Raw genomic sequence first — 14,751 nt, 5'->3', positions numbered from 1 at the left:
CTTCCCCCCATTCTCCCCCCCCCCCCCCCCATCTCCACCCTTCCCCTCTACCCCCTCTCTCTCCCTTCCCCCTCTCCCTCCACTTCCCCCTCTCCCTCCACTTCCCCCTCTCTCTCCCTTCCCCCTCTCTCTCCCTTCCCCCTCTCCCTCCACTTCCCCCTCTCCCTCCACTTCCCCCTCTCTCTCCCTTCCCCCTCTCTCTCCCTTCCCCCTCTCCCTCCACTTCCCCCTCTCCCTCCACGTCCCCCTCTCTCTTCACTTCCCCTTCCCCCTCCCCTTCCCCCTTCTCTTTCTCTCCCCCCTCCCCGCCAGCCATTATTGTGAACACAGCTGTGTAATTGAGTGCCAATTATCGCTGAGTTATGGGCAACTGGAAAGTGTGGATTCGAAGTGGGCTCCAGCCGGGACTGGGGCCACATTCCTCGCTGGAATCTAAATCATTCCCCTTCCTCCCAGAGCAGGGAAGCCAGACCCCTCTCTGGTAAAAGGGCCGGCTGACACAAGCCTCTGCTGCTGCCTCCCACAGCACGGGCCGCTGCCACAGAGAGGGATGGGTAACATCAGCTACACTTCCCTGCTTCACCAGAGAAACCGGCACTGTGCATTCCCCGAGACTGCAAACAAGGACCGCTGGTGTAGGTGCTCCAGGGACACATGTCCGGGACATTACCCTCCCCCCGGCAAGTCCCCAACAACTCTCACCAACTTCTACAGATGCGCCGCAGAAAGCATTTTATCGGGACGCATCACGGCCTTGTTCGGGAACAACTCTGTCCAAGACGGCAAGAAACCGCAGACAATTGTGGACGCAGCCCAGACCATCACACAAACCAGCCTGTGTAGGAAGGAGCTGGTTTAAACCGAAGATAGGCACAAAGTGCTGGAGTAACTCAGCGGGTCAGACAGCGTCTCCGGAGAAAAGGATTAGGTGAAGTTTCGGGTCGAGACTGAAGAAGGGTCTTGACCCGAAACGTCACCCACTCCTTCCCACCACACAAACCAACCTCCCTTCCACTGACTCCATCTACAGCATAATCAAGGCCAGTCTCACCCCGGTCACTCCCTCTTCTCCCCTCTCCCATCAGGCAAGAGGTACAGAAGTGTGAAAACGCACACCTCCAGATTCAGGAACAGTGTCTTCCCAGGTGTTATCAGGCAACTGAACCACCCTACCACAACCAGAGAGCGGTCTTTAACTGCCATGCACCTCATTGGAGACCCTTGGATTATCTTTAGTATAAGAAAATAACTGCAGATGCTGGTACAAATCGAAGGTTTTTATTCACAAAATGCTGGAGTAACTCAGCAGGTCAGGCAGCATCTCAGGAGAGAAGGAATGGGTGACGTTTCGGGTCTCGACCCGTCTGAAGAAGGGTCTCGACCTGAAACGTCACCCATTCCTTCTCTCCCGAGATGCTGCCTGACCTGCTGAGTTACTCCAGCATTTTGTGAATAAAAACCTTGGACTATCTTTAATCGGACGTTACTGGAGTTAATCTTGCACTGACTGAATGGCAGATTAAATTCCTTGTATGTTTTTACACACTTGGCTAGTAAATTAATGACAATTAATTCCCTTTATCCTGTATCTACAAACTGTGGGCAGCTTGATTGTAATCATGTTTACTCATGGATAGTCTTTCCGCTGACTGGATAGAATGCCACAAAGAAGCTTTTCACTGTACTTTTCAGTGCATGTGAGAATACACTAAACAAAACTAAACTCACATTGCCGAACTTGTCCATGCCAAACTCGTCAGCTGTTAAATCGCGTAACATTTAAGGTGGCGCAGCGGGTCGAGCTGCTGCCTCACGGCGCCAGAGACCCGGGTTCAATCCTGGCCCTCGGGTGCTGTCTCTGTGTGTGGAGTTTGCACGTTCTCCCTGCGACCGCGTGGGTTTCTCCAGGTGCTCCGGTTTCCTCCCACATCCCAAAAAAGTGCGGGTTTGTAGGTTATGTTTGTTACGTAACTGCAGATGCTGGTTTATACCAAAAGACAGACACAAAATCAATTTGGTAGTAAAGAAAGAATACTCAATCCTAGCATTTATTTCAAGAGGGCTTGTAGACAAAAACAGCGATGTAATGCTGAGGCTCTATAAGGCGCTGGTCAGGCCACATTTGGACTATTGTGAGCAATTGTGGGCACCATTTCTGAGGAAGGATGTGCTGGCTCTGGAGAGGGTCCAGAGGAGGTTTACAAGAATGATCCCAGGAATGAGTGGGTTAAACTATGATGAGCGTTTGTCAGCACTGGGCCTGTACTCGCTGGAGTTTAGAAGAATGAGGGGGGACCACATTGAAACGTACAGAATAGTGAAAGGCTTGGATAGAGTGGATGTGGAGAGGATGTTTCCACTAGTGGGAGAGTCCAGGACTAGAGGTCACAGCCTCAGAATTAAAGGACGTTCTTTTAGGAAGGAGATAGGGAGACATTTCTTTAATCAGAGGGTGGTGAATCTGTGGAATTCTTTGCCACAGAAGGCTGTGGAGGTCAAGTCAGTGGATATTTTTAAGGCAGAGATAGATAGATTCTTGATTAGTACGGGTGTCAGGGGTTGTGGGGAGAAGGCAGGAGAATGGGGTTAGGAGGGAGAGATAGATCAGCCATGATTGAATGTCGGAGTAGATTTGATGGGATAAATGGCCTAGTTCTACTCCTATCACTTATGAGTTATGACCTTATGATAAAAAGCTGGTGTCAGCAGGTCAACCAGGATCCCTGGAGAACATGGATATAAAGAAGTCTAAAGAAGGGTTCCAAACCGAAATGCCGCCTATCCATGTTCTCCAGGGATGCTGCCTGATCCGCTGAGGTGCTCCAGCACTTTGTGTGTATCCCAGGTTTGTAGGTCAATTGGCCCGCTGTAAAATTGTCCCTAGAGTGCAGGGAGTGGATGAGAAAATGAGATAGCATCGAACTAGTGGTGAAGGGGTATCGATGGTCAGCATGGACCTGGTGGGCTGAAGGGCCTGATTCCGTGCTGTCACCTTCCAAAAACTATCTACACAAGCGCTTGCATCCCCAATGGGGAGAAGGTTGCGGACTAGCTGCTGGTAAGAAGATTAGTACAGATGGGTACCAGATAGTCAGCATGAGCAGGGTGGGCTGAAGGGCCTCATTCTGTGCTGTATTCCTCTATTTCCCTCTGATATCTAATTTGAAGGTCAAGCATCCATTGACCGTAAGACCATAAAATACAGGAGCAGCCCATTGAGTCTACTCCACCATTCGATCATGGCTGATCTACTTTTCCCTCTCAATAGGGTTGCCAACTGTCCCGTATTAGCCGGGACATCCCGTATTTTGGGCTAAATTGGTTTGTCCCGTATTAGGCCCGGGGGGCCGATGTAGGCCCGGACGCTGTAGGCCCGGACGCTGTAGGCCCCAACTCTGTAGGCCCCGACACTCTAGGTTTCCGACATTTTAGCTCCGGACAGTCTAGGGCCGGTGGCCCGGGCGCCGCCTGACGGAGGTTGCATAGCAACCTGCCTCCCGGCCCGGGCGTCCGCCATTGGTGGAGCGGGAGCACGTGGCCGCTGGCTGGGTGAGGTCACGTGGGGCGCGGGGCGGTGACGTCACCTTGTCCTGTATTTGGGAGTGAGATAGTTGGCACCCCTACCTCTCAACCCCATTCTCCCGCCTTCTTCCCGTAACCTTTGACGCCCTTTCTAATCAAGAACCTATCAATTCCTGCCTTAAAAGAACCCCGTGACTTGGCCTCCATGGCCATCTGTGGCAATGAATTCCACAGAATCACCATCCTCTGGTTGAAGAAATCCCTAGTCTACTTTGAAGAAATTCCTCCTCATCTCCATTTTGAAAGTATTTACTTTTATTCTGAGGCTGTGCCCTCTGGTCCTAGACTCTCCCACTACTGGAAACATCCTCTCCACGTCCACTCTATCTTGGCCTTTCTTTATCAGATAGATTTCAATGGGGTCCCCCCTCATCCTTCTAAACACCAGCGAGTACAGGCCCTGAGCCATCAAATGCTCCTCAGACATTAACCCAATCATCCCTGGGATCATTCTTGTAAACTTCCTCTGGACCCTCTCAAATGTCAGCACATCCTTCCTCAGATTCCTCTATTTCCCACTAATGTTCTCCCACTTTTTAAGAAAGGAGGGAGAGAGAAAACGGGTAATTATAGACCAGTTAGTCTGTCATCAGTGGTGGGGAAGATGCTGGAGTCAATTATAAAAGACGAAATTGCGGAGCATTTGGATAGCAGTAACAGGATCGTTCCGAGTCAGCATGGATTTACGAAGGGGAAATCATGCTTGACTAATCTTCTGGAATTTTTTGAGGATGTAACTAGGAAAATTGACAGGGGAGAGCCGGTGGATGTGGTGTACCTTGACTTTCAGAAAGCCTTCGACAAGGTCCCACATAGATTAGTGGGCAAATTAGAGCACATGGTATTGGGAGTAGGGTACTGACATGGATAGAAAATTGGTTGGTAGACAGAATGCAAAGAGTGGGGATAAATGGGTCCCTTTCAGAATGGCAGGCAGTAACTAGTGGGGTACTGCAAGGCTCGGTGCTGGGACCGCAGCTATTTACAATATACATTAATGACTTGGATGAAGGGATTGAAAGTACCATTACCAAATTTGCAGATGATACAAAGCTGGGTGGTAGTGTGAACTGTGAGGAAGATGCTATGAGGTTGCAGGGTGACTTGGACAGGTTGTGTGAGTTTAATGCAGTTTAATGTGGATAAGTGTGAGGTTATCCACTTTGGTGGTAAGAATGGGAAGGCAGATTATTATCTGAATGGTGTCAAGTTAGGAACAGGGGACGTACAACGAGATCTGGGTGTCCTAGTGCATCAGTCACTGAAAGGAAGCATGTGTGGAACTGTGGAAACGAAGCAAGTCCAGAATTGCTCACGATACTCCAAATGTGCTCTCACTAGCGCCTGATAAAGCCTCAGCTTTACATCCTTGCTTTTATATTCTAGTCCCCTCGAAATGAATGCTAGCATTACATTTGCCTTCCTTACCTAGGGTTGCCAACTGTCCCGTATTAGCTGGGACATCCTGTATTTTGGGCTAAATTGGTTGTCCCGTACGGGACCGCCCTTGTCCCGTATTCGGCCCGCGGGCCGCTGTAGGCTAACGGAGTATGTTCGGGGAGCGGGGCCGAGTGCGTTCACCTAACGGAGGTTACGTAGCAACCCGCCTCCCGGCCCGGGCGGCCGCCATTGGTGGAGTGGGAGCACGTGGCCGCTGGCTGGGTGAGGTCACGTGGGGCGCAGGGCGGTGACGTCACCTTGTCCCGTATTTGGGAGTGAGGAAGTTGGCAACCCTATCCTTACTGCTGACAGTGTCCGGGCCTACAGTGTCCAGACCTACAATTCCGCACCAGCATTCCCAAGTCCCTTTACATCTCTGATTTCTGAATTCTCCCCCCATTTAGAAAGTAGTCAACGCTTTTATTTCCGCTGCCAAAGTTCACGACTCCACACTTTGCTACACTATATACCATCTGCCACCTTCTCTGCCCACTCTCCCAACCTGTCCACGTCCTTCTGCAGAGTCCTTGCTTTCTCGGCCCTACCTGCCCCTCTTTGTGTCGTCTATAAACTTTGCCAGAAAGCAAACAATTCCCTCGTCCAAATCAATAACATATAACATGAGAAGGCCTTGGATAGAGTGGATGAGGAGAGGATGTTTCCACTAGTGGGAGAGTCTAGGACTAGAGGGCACAGCCTCAGAATTAAAGGACGTTCTTTTAGGAAGGAGATGTGGAGGAATTTCTTTAGTCAGAGGGTGGTGAAACTGTGGAATTCTTTGCCACAGAAGGCCGTGGAGGCCAAGTCAGTGGATATTTTTAAGGCAGAAATAGATAGATTCTTGATTATTACGGGTGTCAGAGGTTATGGGGAGAAGGCAGGAGAATGGGGTTAGGAGGGAGAGATAGATCAGCCATGATTGAATGGCGGTGTAGACTTGATGGGCCGAGTGGCCCAATTCTACTCCTATCCCTGATTAAAATTAGTTGCCCCAGCACCGAGCCCTGTGAAACACCACTAGCCACCGGCAGCCAACCAGAAAAGCCCCCCCCCCACCTTTATTCCCATTCTTTGCCTTCTGCCATTCAGCCAATCTTCTATCCGGGCTAGTATCTTCCCTCTAATAGACTACAGACAATAGACAATAGACGATAGGTGCAGGAGTAGGCAATTCAATGTGATCATGGCTGATCATCCACAATCAGTACCCCGTTCCTGCCTTCTCCCCATAACATGGGCACCTATATTGTTTAGCAGCCACACTGCGTGGAGCCTTATAAAGGCCCTTCTGAAAATCCCAGTAAATACCATCCACCGACCCTCCTCTGTCTGTCCTCTTATTTACTTCCTCAAAAACCTCCCAACAGATTTGTCAGACAAAATCTCCCCTTGACAAAACCATGCTGACCAGCCTGTTTTATCAAGTGCTTCCAAGCACATGGAAACCTTATCTTTACTAATGGACTCTAAAATTAGTTCAGTTTAGTTCAGAGATACAGTGTGCAAACAGGCTCTTCGGCCCACCGTCTCCAAGCCGACCAGCGATAATACGCTATCCTACACACACAAGGGACAATTTACAATTATACCAAGCCAATTAACCTACAAACCTGTACGTCTTTGGAGTGCGGGAGGAAACCGGAGAGACTCGGGTTCGATCCTGACTGCGGGCGCCGTCTGTACGGAGTTTGTACGTTCTCCCCGTGACCTGCGTGGGTTTTCTCCGAGATCTTCGGTTTCCTCCCACACTCCAAAGACGTGCAGATATGTAGGTTAATTGACTGGGTAAATGTAAAAATTGTCCCTAGTGTGTGTAGGATAGTGTTAGTGTGCGGGGATCGCTGGGCGGCGCGGACCTGGTGGGCCGAAGGGCCTGTTTCCGCGCTGTATCTCTAAATCTAAAATCTAAAAAAAAAATCTCGGAGAAAACGGGTCATGGGGAGAACGTACAAACTCCGTACAGACAGCACCCGTAGTCGGGATCGAACCCGGGTCTCTGGCGCTGTGTGGCAGCAACTCTACCGCTGCGCCACCGTGCCGCCCCACCAATTTTACCCACCACAGAAGTCAGACTAACTGACCTATAATTTCCTTTTTTATCGCCTACCTCCCTTCTTAAACGGCAGAGTTACACTTGCAATTTTAAGGTCAACTGGAACCACTTCTGCTTCGAGTGATTCTTGAACAATCACTGATAAAGCCTCCATTACCAGGAAGGAGATTAGTTCAACTTGACATCGTGTCCAGCACAGACATTGTGGGCCGAAGGGCCTGTTCCTGTGCCGTACAGTTCCACGTTCTATGTCCAGGAAGAACAAGGACAGTCTAGACAAGAGAACACCACCACCTGCAGATTCCCCACTAAATTCCCCACTGGCTTAGAAATATATACCGCGGCACGGTAGCGCAGCGGTAGAGTTGCTGCTTTACAGCGAACGCAGCGCCGGAGACTCAGGTTCGATCCTGACTACGGGTGCTGCACTGTAAGGAGTTTGTACGTTCTCCCCGTGACCTGCGTGGGTTTTCTCCGAGATCTTCGGTTTCCTCCCACACTCCAAAGACGTACAGGTATGTAGGTTAATTGGCTGGGTAAATGTAAAAATTGTCCCTAGTGGGTGTAGGATAGTGTTAATGTACGGGGATCGCTGGGCGGCACGGACTTGGTGGGCCGAAAAGGCCTGTTTCCGGCTGTATATATATGATATGATATGATATATCATTAGTCTTTTGTTTGTTCTGCGTTTCCAGCTTAGTTTAGGGTTTATTTCGTTTGGTTTATCGTTTATTGTTGTATGTCCCAGCATACAATGAAAAGATTTGATTCAGGTGTTGTCCAGTCAAATCATTCTAGATGTGAGAAAAGTCACAAAGTGCTGGAGTAACTCAGCGGGTCAGGCAGCATCTCTGGAGAACATGGATAGGTGACGTTTCTGTTGTGATATTGCTAGGACTACTTTGTTGGTCACAAGGACTACTTTGTATGCCTGTGTGATTGGTGTGATTAGGCGGCCACTCTGGTTCCAAGTGGCCACGGAATAAACAGCCTGGAGTTGAGCTCCAGCATTGTAACCTTTTACACACGTGTACTTGTGGTCCGTCCAGAGTCTCAACAAAGGTACAAAAGGTACCGGACCACGAAGTACAACAGTTTCAGGTCTGGATCCTTCTTCAGACTGAAGGAAGGACCCGACCTAAAATCTCAGTTATCCATGTTCTCCAGAGGAGCTGCCTGGCCGGATGAGTTACTCCAGCATTTTGTGTCTTTTCTTGGTAAACCAGCAACTGCAGTTCCTGACTACACATACTATATGTACGTTCAAACTTACATGAGTAAAGGAGTGATATTGTTGTAAGTAGACTAGGGTTGCCAACTGTCCCGTATTAGCCGGGACATCCTGTATCCGGGACCGCCCTTGTCCCGTATTAGGCCCGAGGGGGCGCTGTAGGCCCGGACGCTGTAGGCCCCGGACACTGTAGGTCTAGACACTGTAGGCCCGGACACTGTAGGCCCAGACACTTTAGGTCTGGACACTGTAGGCCCGGACAGTGTAGGCCCGGACACTGTAGGCCCGGACACTGTAGGCCCGGACAGTGTAGGCCCGGACACTGTAGGTCTGGACACTGTAGGCCCGGACACTGTAGGCCCGGACACTGTAGGCCCGGACACTGTAGGCCCGGACAGTGTAGGCCCGGACACTGTAGGCCCGGACACTGTAGGCCCGGACAGTGTAGGTCTGGACACTGTAGGTCCGGACACTGTAGGCCCGGGGGCCGCTGTAATCCCGGACAGTGTAGGCCCGGAGGCCCAGGCGCCGCCTAATGGAGGTTGCGTGGCAACCCGCCTCCCGGCCCGGGCGGCCGCCATTGGTAGTGCGGGAGCACGTGGCCGCTGGCTGGGTGAGGTCATGTGGGGCGAGGGGCGGTGACGTCACCCTTTGTCCCTTATTTGGGAGTGAGGCAGTTGGCAACCCTAAAGTAGATCCTCTTCTGGGGCACCACATAAAGAGTTGCCACCTCCCAGAGTCATCTTGCAACTTCCAAGACTTTATCTTGCACTAAATATTCTTCCCTTTAAACCTTATGTGTACACTGTGGACGGCTTGATTGTAATTATTTATAGTCTTTTTTTTAACTGATTAGCACGCAACAATAGCTTTTCACTGTACCTCGGTGTACCTGACAATAAACTCAACTAAACTAAACTAAAATTAAACTAAACTAAACAAAAAGGAGATACCCATTTCTTAACATTTCACTTTAAGGCGGCACAGTGGCTCAGCAGTAGTGCCACTGCCTCACGGCACCAGAGACCCAGGTTCAATCCTGACCTCGGGTGCTGTCTGTGTGGAGTTTGCACGTTCTCTCCGTGACCGTGTGAGTTTCTTCCGGGTGCTCTGGTTTCCTCCCACACCCCCAAAGACGTCGAGGATTGTAGGTCACTTGGCTTTGGTTTAAAAAACTTGTAAAATTGTTCCTCGTGTGTAGGAAAGGTGCTAATGTGCGGGGATCGCTGGTCGGCACGGACTCGATGGGCCGAAGGGCCCATTTCCGCACTGTATCTCTAAAGTCTACAGCTTGTCGGTCTTTATAGGCAATAGGCAATAGGCAATAGGTGCAGGAGTAGGCCATTCGGCCCTTCGAGCCAGCACCGCCATTCACCGTGATCATGGCTGATCATCCACATTCAGTATCCCGTTCCTGCCTTCTCCCCATATCCCTTGACTCCGCTACCTTTAAGAGCTTTATCTAACTCTCTCTTGAAAGCATCCAGAGAATTGGCCTCCACTGCCTTCTGAGGCCGAGAATTCCACAGATTCACAACACAAACCAATGTGAAAAAGTTTTTCCTCATCTCCGTTCTAAACGGCCTACCCCTTATTCTTAAAACGTGGCCCCTGTTTCTTTATCTTGTCCTTATCTTGCATTAAAAGTTGTACCCTTTATCCTTTACTTGTACACATGTGGATGGCTTGATTGTAATTACCTGTGGTCATTTCTTTGACTGAACAGCACACGGCAAAAGCTTATTGCCTTTCCTCGGTACATTGGACGATAAACTAATCTAAACTAAACACTAAAGTAAACTAAACTAAAAGTTCAGTCTGAAGAAGGGTCTCGACTCGAAACGTCACCCATTCCTTCTTTCCTGAGATGCTGCCTGACCCGCTGAGTTAGTGTCCATTTCTTGCCTTCCCACTTTAAGGCCTGGTGGCCTGGATCAATGATATCTAAACTAGCAATGTGTCTTTAGTGAAGATAGTTGGCCACGGGGGACCTGAACTCTGCGCTCTGGCAGTAGCTCTCTGCTTCTCTCCTCAGGTAATACTCTCCTTCACACCTAATTCTTCCACCATCTGTCCCTGATATATCCTCTGTGCCTCTGAGCCGACCCTCTCTGTGTGATGATATTCCCGTAAAGTGTCTTGAGGTGATGTGTGTGTGTGTGTGTGTGTGTGTGTGTGTGTGTGTGTGTGTGTGTGTGTGTGTGTGTCAGAGGCAGCGTGTAAGTGGAAGCTGTTACACTTTGGGGAGGTGCCTGCGTGTAAATTGGCAGCCAGCGTTGTCTACAAAATCACATCGTCTGCTGTTGAAGACTAAAAGCGCTGGCTGTAAAGAACGCGAGGGACATCCTGAGGATATGGCACAAATACTTCCTTTCTTCAGCCCTTGATTCAATTAACACTCAGCCCTGTTCTCCTGCACTTCCAGTTAACCGGGATCTTCAGAGCTCCTGAGCTTTGGCACATCGGTGGAAGTGTAATACCTCCTGCTGGAACTGTTGCAAAGACCGCGATACAGTGGGAGAGACATCCAGCCTGGGAACAGGGCCTTCAGCCCAACTTGCCCACACCAGCCAACCTGACCCATCTACACTAGTCTGACTTACCTGCATTGGGCCCATACCCCTCTAAACCAGGGCGGCATGGTGGCGCAGCGGTAGAGTTGCTGCCTCACAGCGCCAGAGACTCAGGTTTGATCCCGACTACGGGTGCCGTCTGTACAGAGTTTGTACGTTCTCCCCGTGACCTGCGTGGATTTTCTCCGAGATCTTCTGTTTCCTCCCACACTTCAAAGACGTACAGGTTTGTAGGTTAATTAGCTTGGTATAAATGTATAAACGTTAAAAAAACTGTCCCTGGTGTGTGTAGGGTAGTGTTAATGTGTAGGGATTGCTGTTCGGTGCGGACTCGATGGGCCGAAGGGCCTGTTTCTGCGTTGTATCTCCAATCCTGTCCTATCCATGCACCTGTCTAATTGCCTCTCGAGTATTGCGATAGAAACATAGAAAATAGGTGCAGGAGGAGGCCATTTGGCCCTTAGAGCCAGCACCGCCATTCATTGTGATCACGGCTGAACGTCCACAATCAGTCACCTGTGCCTGCCTTCTCCCCATATCCCTTGATCCACTAGCCCCTAGAGCTCTAGTCCCAGCTCGTTCCATACACCCACTACCCTTTGTGTGGAAAGGTTACCCCTCAAATTCCTAAAAAAATCTTTCCCCCTTCACCTGAAACCTATACCCTCTGGTTCTTGATTCGGGCAAGAGACTCTGTGCATCTACCCGATCTAGATTTAGATTGAGATTTTTTTAGGTTTAGAGATACAGCGCGGAAACAGGCCCTTCGGCCCACTGAGTCCGCGCCGCCCAGCGATCCCCGCACACTAACACTATCCTACACACACTAGGGACAATTTTTACATTTACCCAGTCAATTAACCTACATACCTGTACGTCTTTGGAGTGTGGGTGGAAACCGAAGATCTCGGAGAAAACCCACGCAGGTCACGGGGAGAACGTACAAACTCCGTACAGACGGCGCCTGTAGTCGGGATCGAACCTGAGTCTCCGGCGCTGCATTCGCTGTAAGGCAGCTACTCTACCACTGCGCCACCTATTCCTCTCGTGATTTTTTTACACCTCTTTAAGATCACCCCTCTTCCTCAAGAGCTCCAGGGAATAGAGTCCCAGCCTGCTCAACCCTATAGCTCAGACCGTCTGGTCCTGCCAACATCTTTGCAAATCTTCTCTGCACCCTCTCCAACTCGACAGATTTCTCCTATTACGCGGTGTGCAGAATTGAACACAATACTCTAAATGCGGCCTGTATAACTGTAACGCTATAAATCACACTGTCGGGTTGTGTCACAGCCTGGTTTGGGAACAGCTCTGCCCACTACGGTGAGAGATTACTGAGTTGTAGATGTGGCCCGGTCCATCACACAGAGAGGACTGCCCGCCATTGACTCCATCTACACCTCACGCTGCCTCGGACAAGCTGTCGGTAGGGTCGCCGACTGTCCCGTTATTAGCCGGGACATCCCGTCTTTTGGGGTAAATTAGTTTGTCCCTTGTCCCGTATTAGTAGGGTTGCCAACTTCCTCACTCCCAAGTAAGGGACAAAGGGCGACGTCACCGCCCCCACGCGCCACGTGACCTCACCCAGCCAGCGGCCACGTGCTCCCGCTCCACCAATGGCGGCCGCCATTGGTGGAGCGGGAGCACGTGGCCGCTGGCTGGGAGAGGTCACGTGGGGCGTGGGGCGTGGGGCGGTGAAGTCACCTCGTCCCGTATTTGGGAGTGAGGAAGTTGGCAACCCTCGTCCCTTCCTACCCAAACCACCCCATCCCCGGGCATTTTCCCCAGCAACCACACGAGATCCAACACCTGTCCCTTTACCTCCCCCCTCAATTCCATCCAAGGACCCAAACAGTCTTTCCAGGTGAGACAGAGGTTCACCTGCACCTCCTCCAACCTCAGCTATTGCATCCGCTGCTCTAGACGTCAACTTCTTTACATCGGCGAAACCAAACGCAGGCTCGGCGATCGCTTCGCTCAACACCTTCGCTCAGTCCGCCTTAACCAACCTGATCTCCCAGTGGCTGAGCACTTCAACTCCCCCGCCCACTCCCAGTCTGACCTTTATGTCATGGGAGACAGTGGGAGAACTGGGAAGGGGGAGGGGTAAAGAGGGACAGAGGAGCTATCTAAAGTTGGAGAAGTCAATGTTCATACTATTGGGCTGCAAGCTGCCCAGGTGAAATATGAGATGCTGTTTCTCCAATGTGCGGTGGGCCTCACCATGGCACTGGAGGAGGCCCATGACAGAAAGGTCAGACTGGGAATGGGAGGGGGAGTTGAAGTGCTCAGCCACCGGGAGATCAGGTTGGTTAAGGCGGACTGAGCGAAGGTGTTAAGCGAAATGATCGCCGAGCCTGCGCTTGGTTTCACCGATGTAGAGAAGTTGACATCTGCAACAGCAGGTACAATAGATGAGGTTGGAGGAGGTGCAGGTGAACCTCTGCCTCACCTGGAAAGACTGTCGGGGTCCTTGGATGGAGTCGAGGGGGGAGGTAAAGGGACAGGTGTTGCATCTCCTGCAGTTGCAGGGGGATGTGCCCGGGGTTGGGGTGGTTTGGGTAGGAAGAGACGAGTGGACCAGGGAATTACGGAGGAAACGGTCTCTGCGGAACGCAGAAAAGGGAGGGGATGGGAAGATGTGGCCAGTGGTGGGGTCCCGTTGTAGGTGACGGAAATGTTGGTGGATGATTTGTTGGAAGTGCTGGCTGGTGGGGTGGAAGGTGAGGACAAGGGAGATTCTGTCCTTGTTACGAATGGGGGAAAGGGGGAGCAAGAGTGGAGCTGCGGTATATAGAGGAGGCCAATCGTGCTTACTCTGCAAAATGTTCAGGCCCCAGTGAGATTCGAACTCACGGCCCCTGGTTTACAAGACCAGTGCTCTAACCCCTGAGCTATGGAGCCTCCATCTGATTGAACAGCATGCAAAACCGAGCTATTCACTGTACCTCGCTCGGTACATGTGACAATAATAAATCTATGCTGTGACAGCTTAGTTCAGTTTATTGCCAGGAGTACTGAGATATGGTGAAAGACAATAAATGATTACAATCAAACCATCCACAATGTACAGATTTAGTTTAGTTTAGTTTAGTTTAGTTTAGAGATACAGCGCGGAAACAGGCCCTTCGGCCCACCGGGTCCGCGCCGACCAGCGATCCCCGCACATTAACACTATCCTAAACTCACTAAGGACAATTTTTGTTGCATTTACCAACTGAATTAACCTACAAACCTGCACGTCTTTGGAGTGTGGGAGAAACTGAAGATCTCGAAGAAAACCCACGCAGGTCACGGGGAGAACGTACAAATTCCATACAGACAGCGCCCGTAGTCGGGATCGAACCCGGGTCTCCGGCGCTGCATTCGCTGTAAGGCAGCAACTCTACCGCTGCGCCACCGTGACTGCCCAAAATGTGTAGGAAGGTACTGCAGATGCTGGTTTACACCGAAGGCAGACACAAAATGCTGGAGTAACTCAGCGGGACAGACGGCATTTCTGGATAGATTCATAGAAACATAGAAACATAGAAAATAGGTGCAGGAGTAGGCCATTCGGCCCTTCGAGCCTGTACGCACCGCCATTCAATATGATCATGGCTGATCATCCAACTCAGTATCCCGTTCCTGCCTTCTCTCCATACCCCCTGATCCCTTTAGCCACAAGGGCCACATAATAATAATAATAATAATAATAATAATAATAATAATAATAATAATAATAATAATAATAATAATAATAATAATAATAATAATAATAATAATAATAATAATAATAATAATAATAATAATAATATAATAATAATAATAATAATAATAATAATATAATAATAATATACTAATAATAATAATAATAATAATAATAATAATAA

At 50.0% G+C, this 14,751-nt stretch overlaps 1 non-coding gene across 1 annotated transcript; it reads right to left on the bottom strand.

Annotated features, from left to right (window-relative positions):
* Positions 1 to 13,710: 13,710 nt before the first annotated feature.
* On the bottom strand, positions 13,711 to 13,783 carry trnat-ugu (transfer RNA threonine (anticodon UGU)). The gene has a single exon. It is a non-coding gene; the product is annotated as a tRNA-Thr (tRNA).
* Between the last annotated feature and the right edge of the window lie 968 nt (positions 13,784 to 14,751).

This window comes from Rhinoraja longicauda, chromosome 36 (genome assembly GCF_053455715.1).
Source record: "Rhinoraja longicauda isolate Sanriku21f chromosome 36, sRhiLon1.1, whole genome shotgun sequence".
NCBI classification, from domain to species: Eukaryota; Metazoa; Chordata; class Chondrichthyes; order Rajiformes; family Arhynchobatidae; genus Rhinoraja; species Rhinoraja longicauda.
This window is presented reverse-complemented; position numbering and strand designations above follow the sequence as displayed.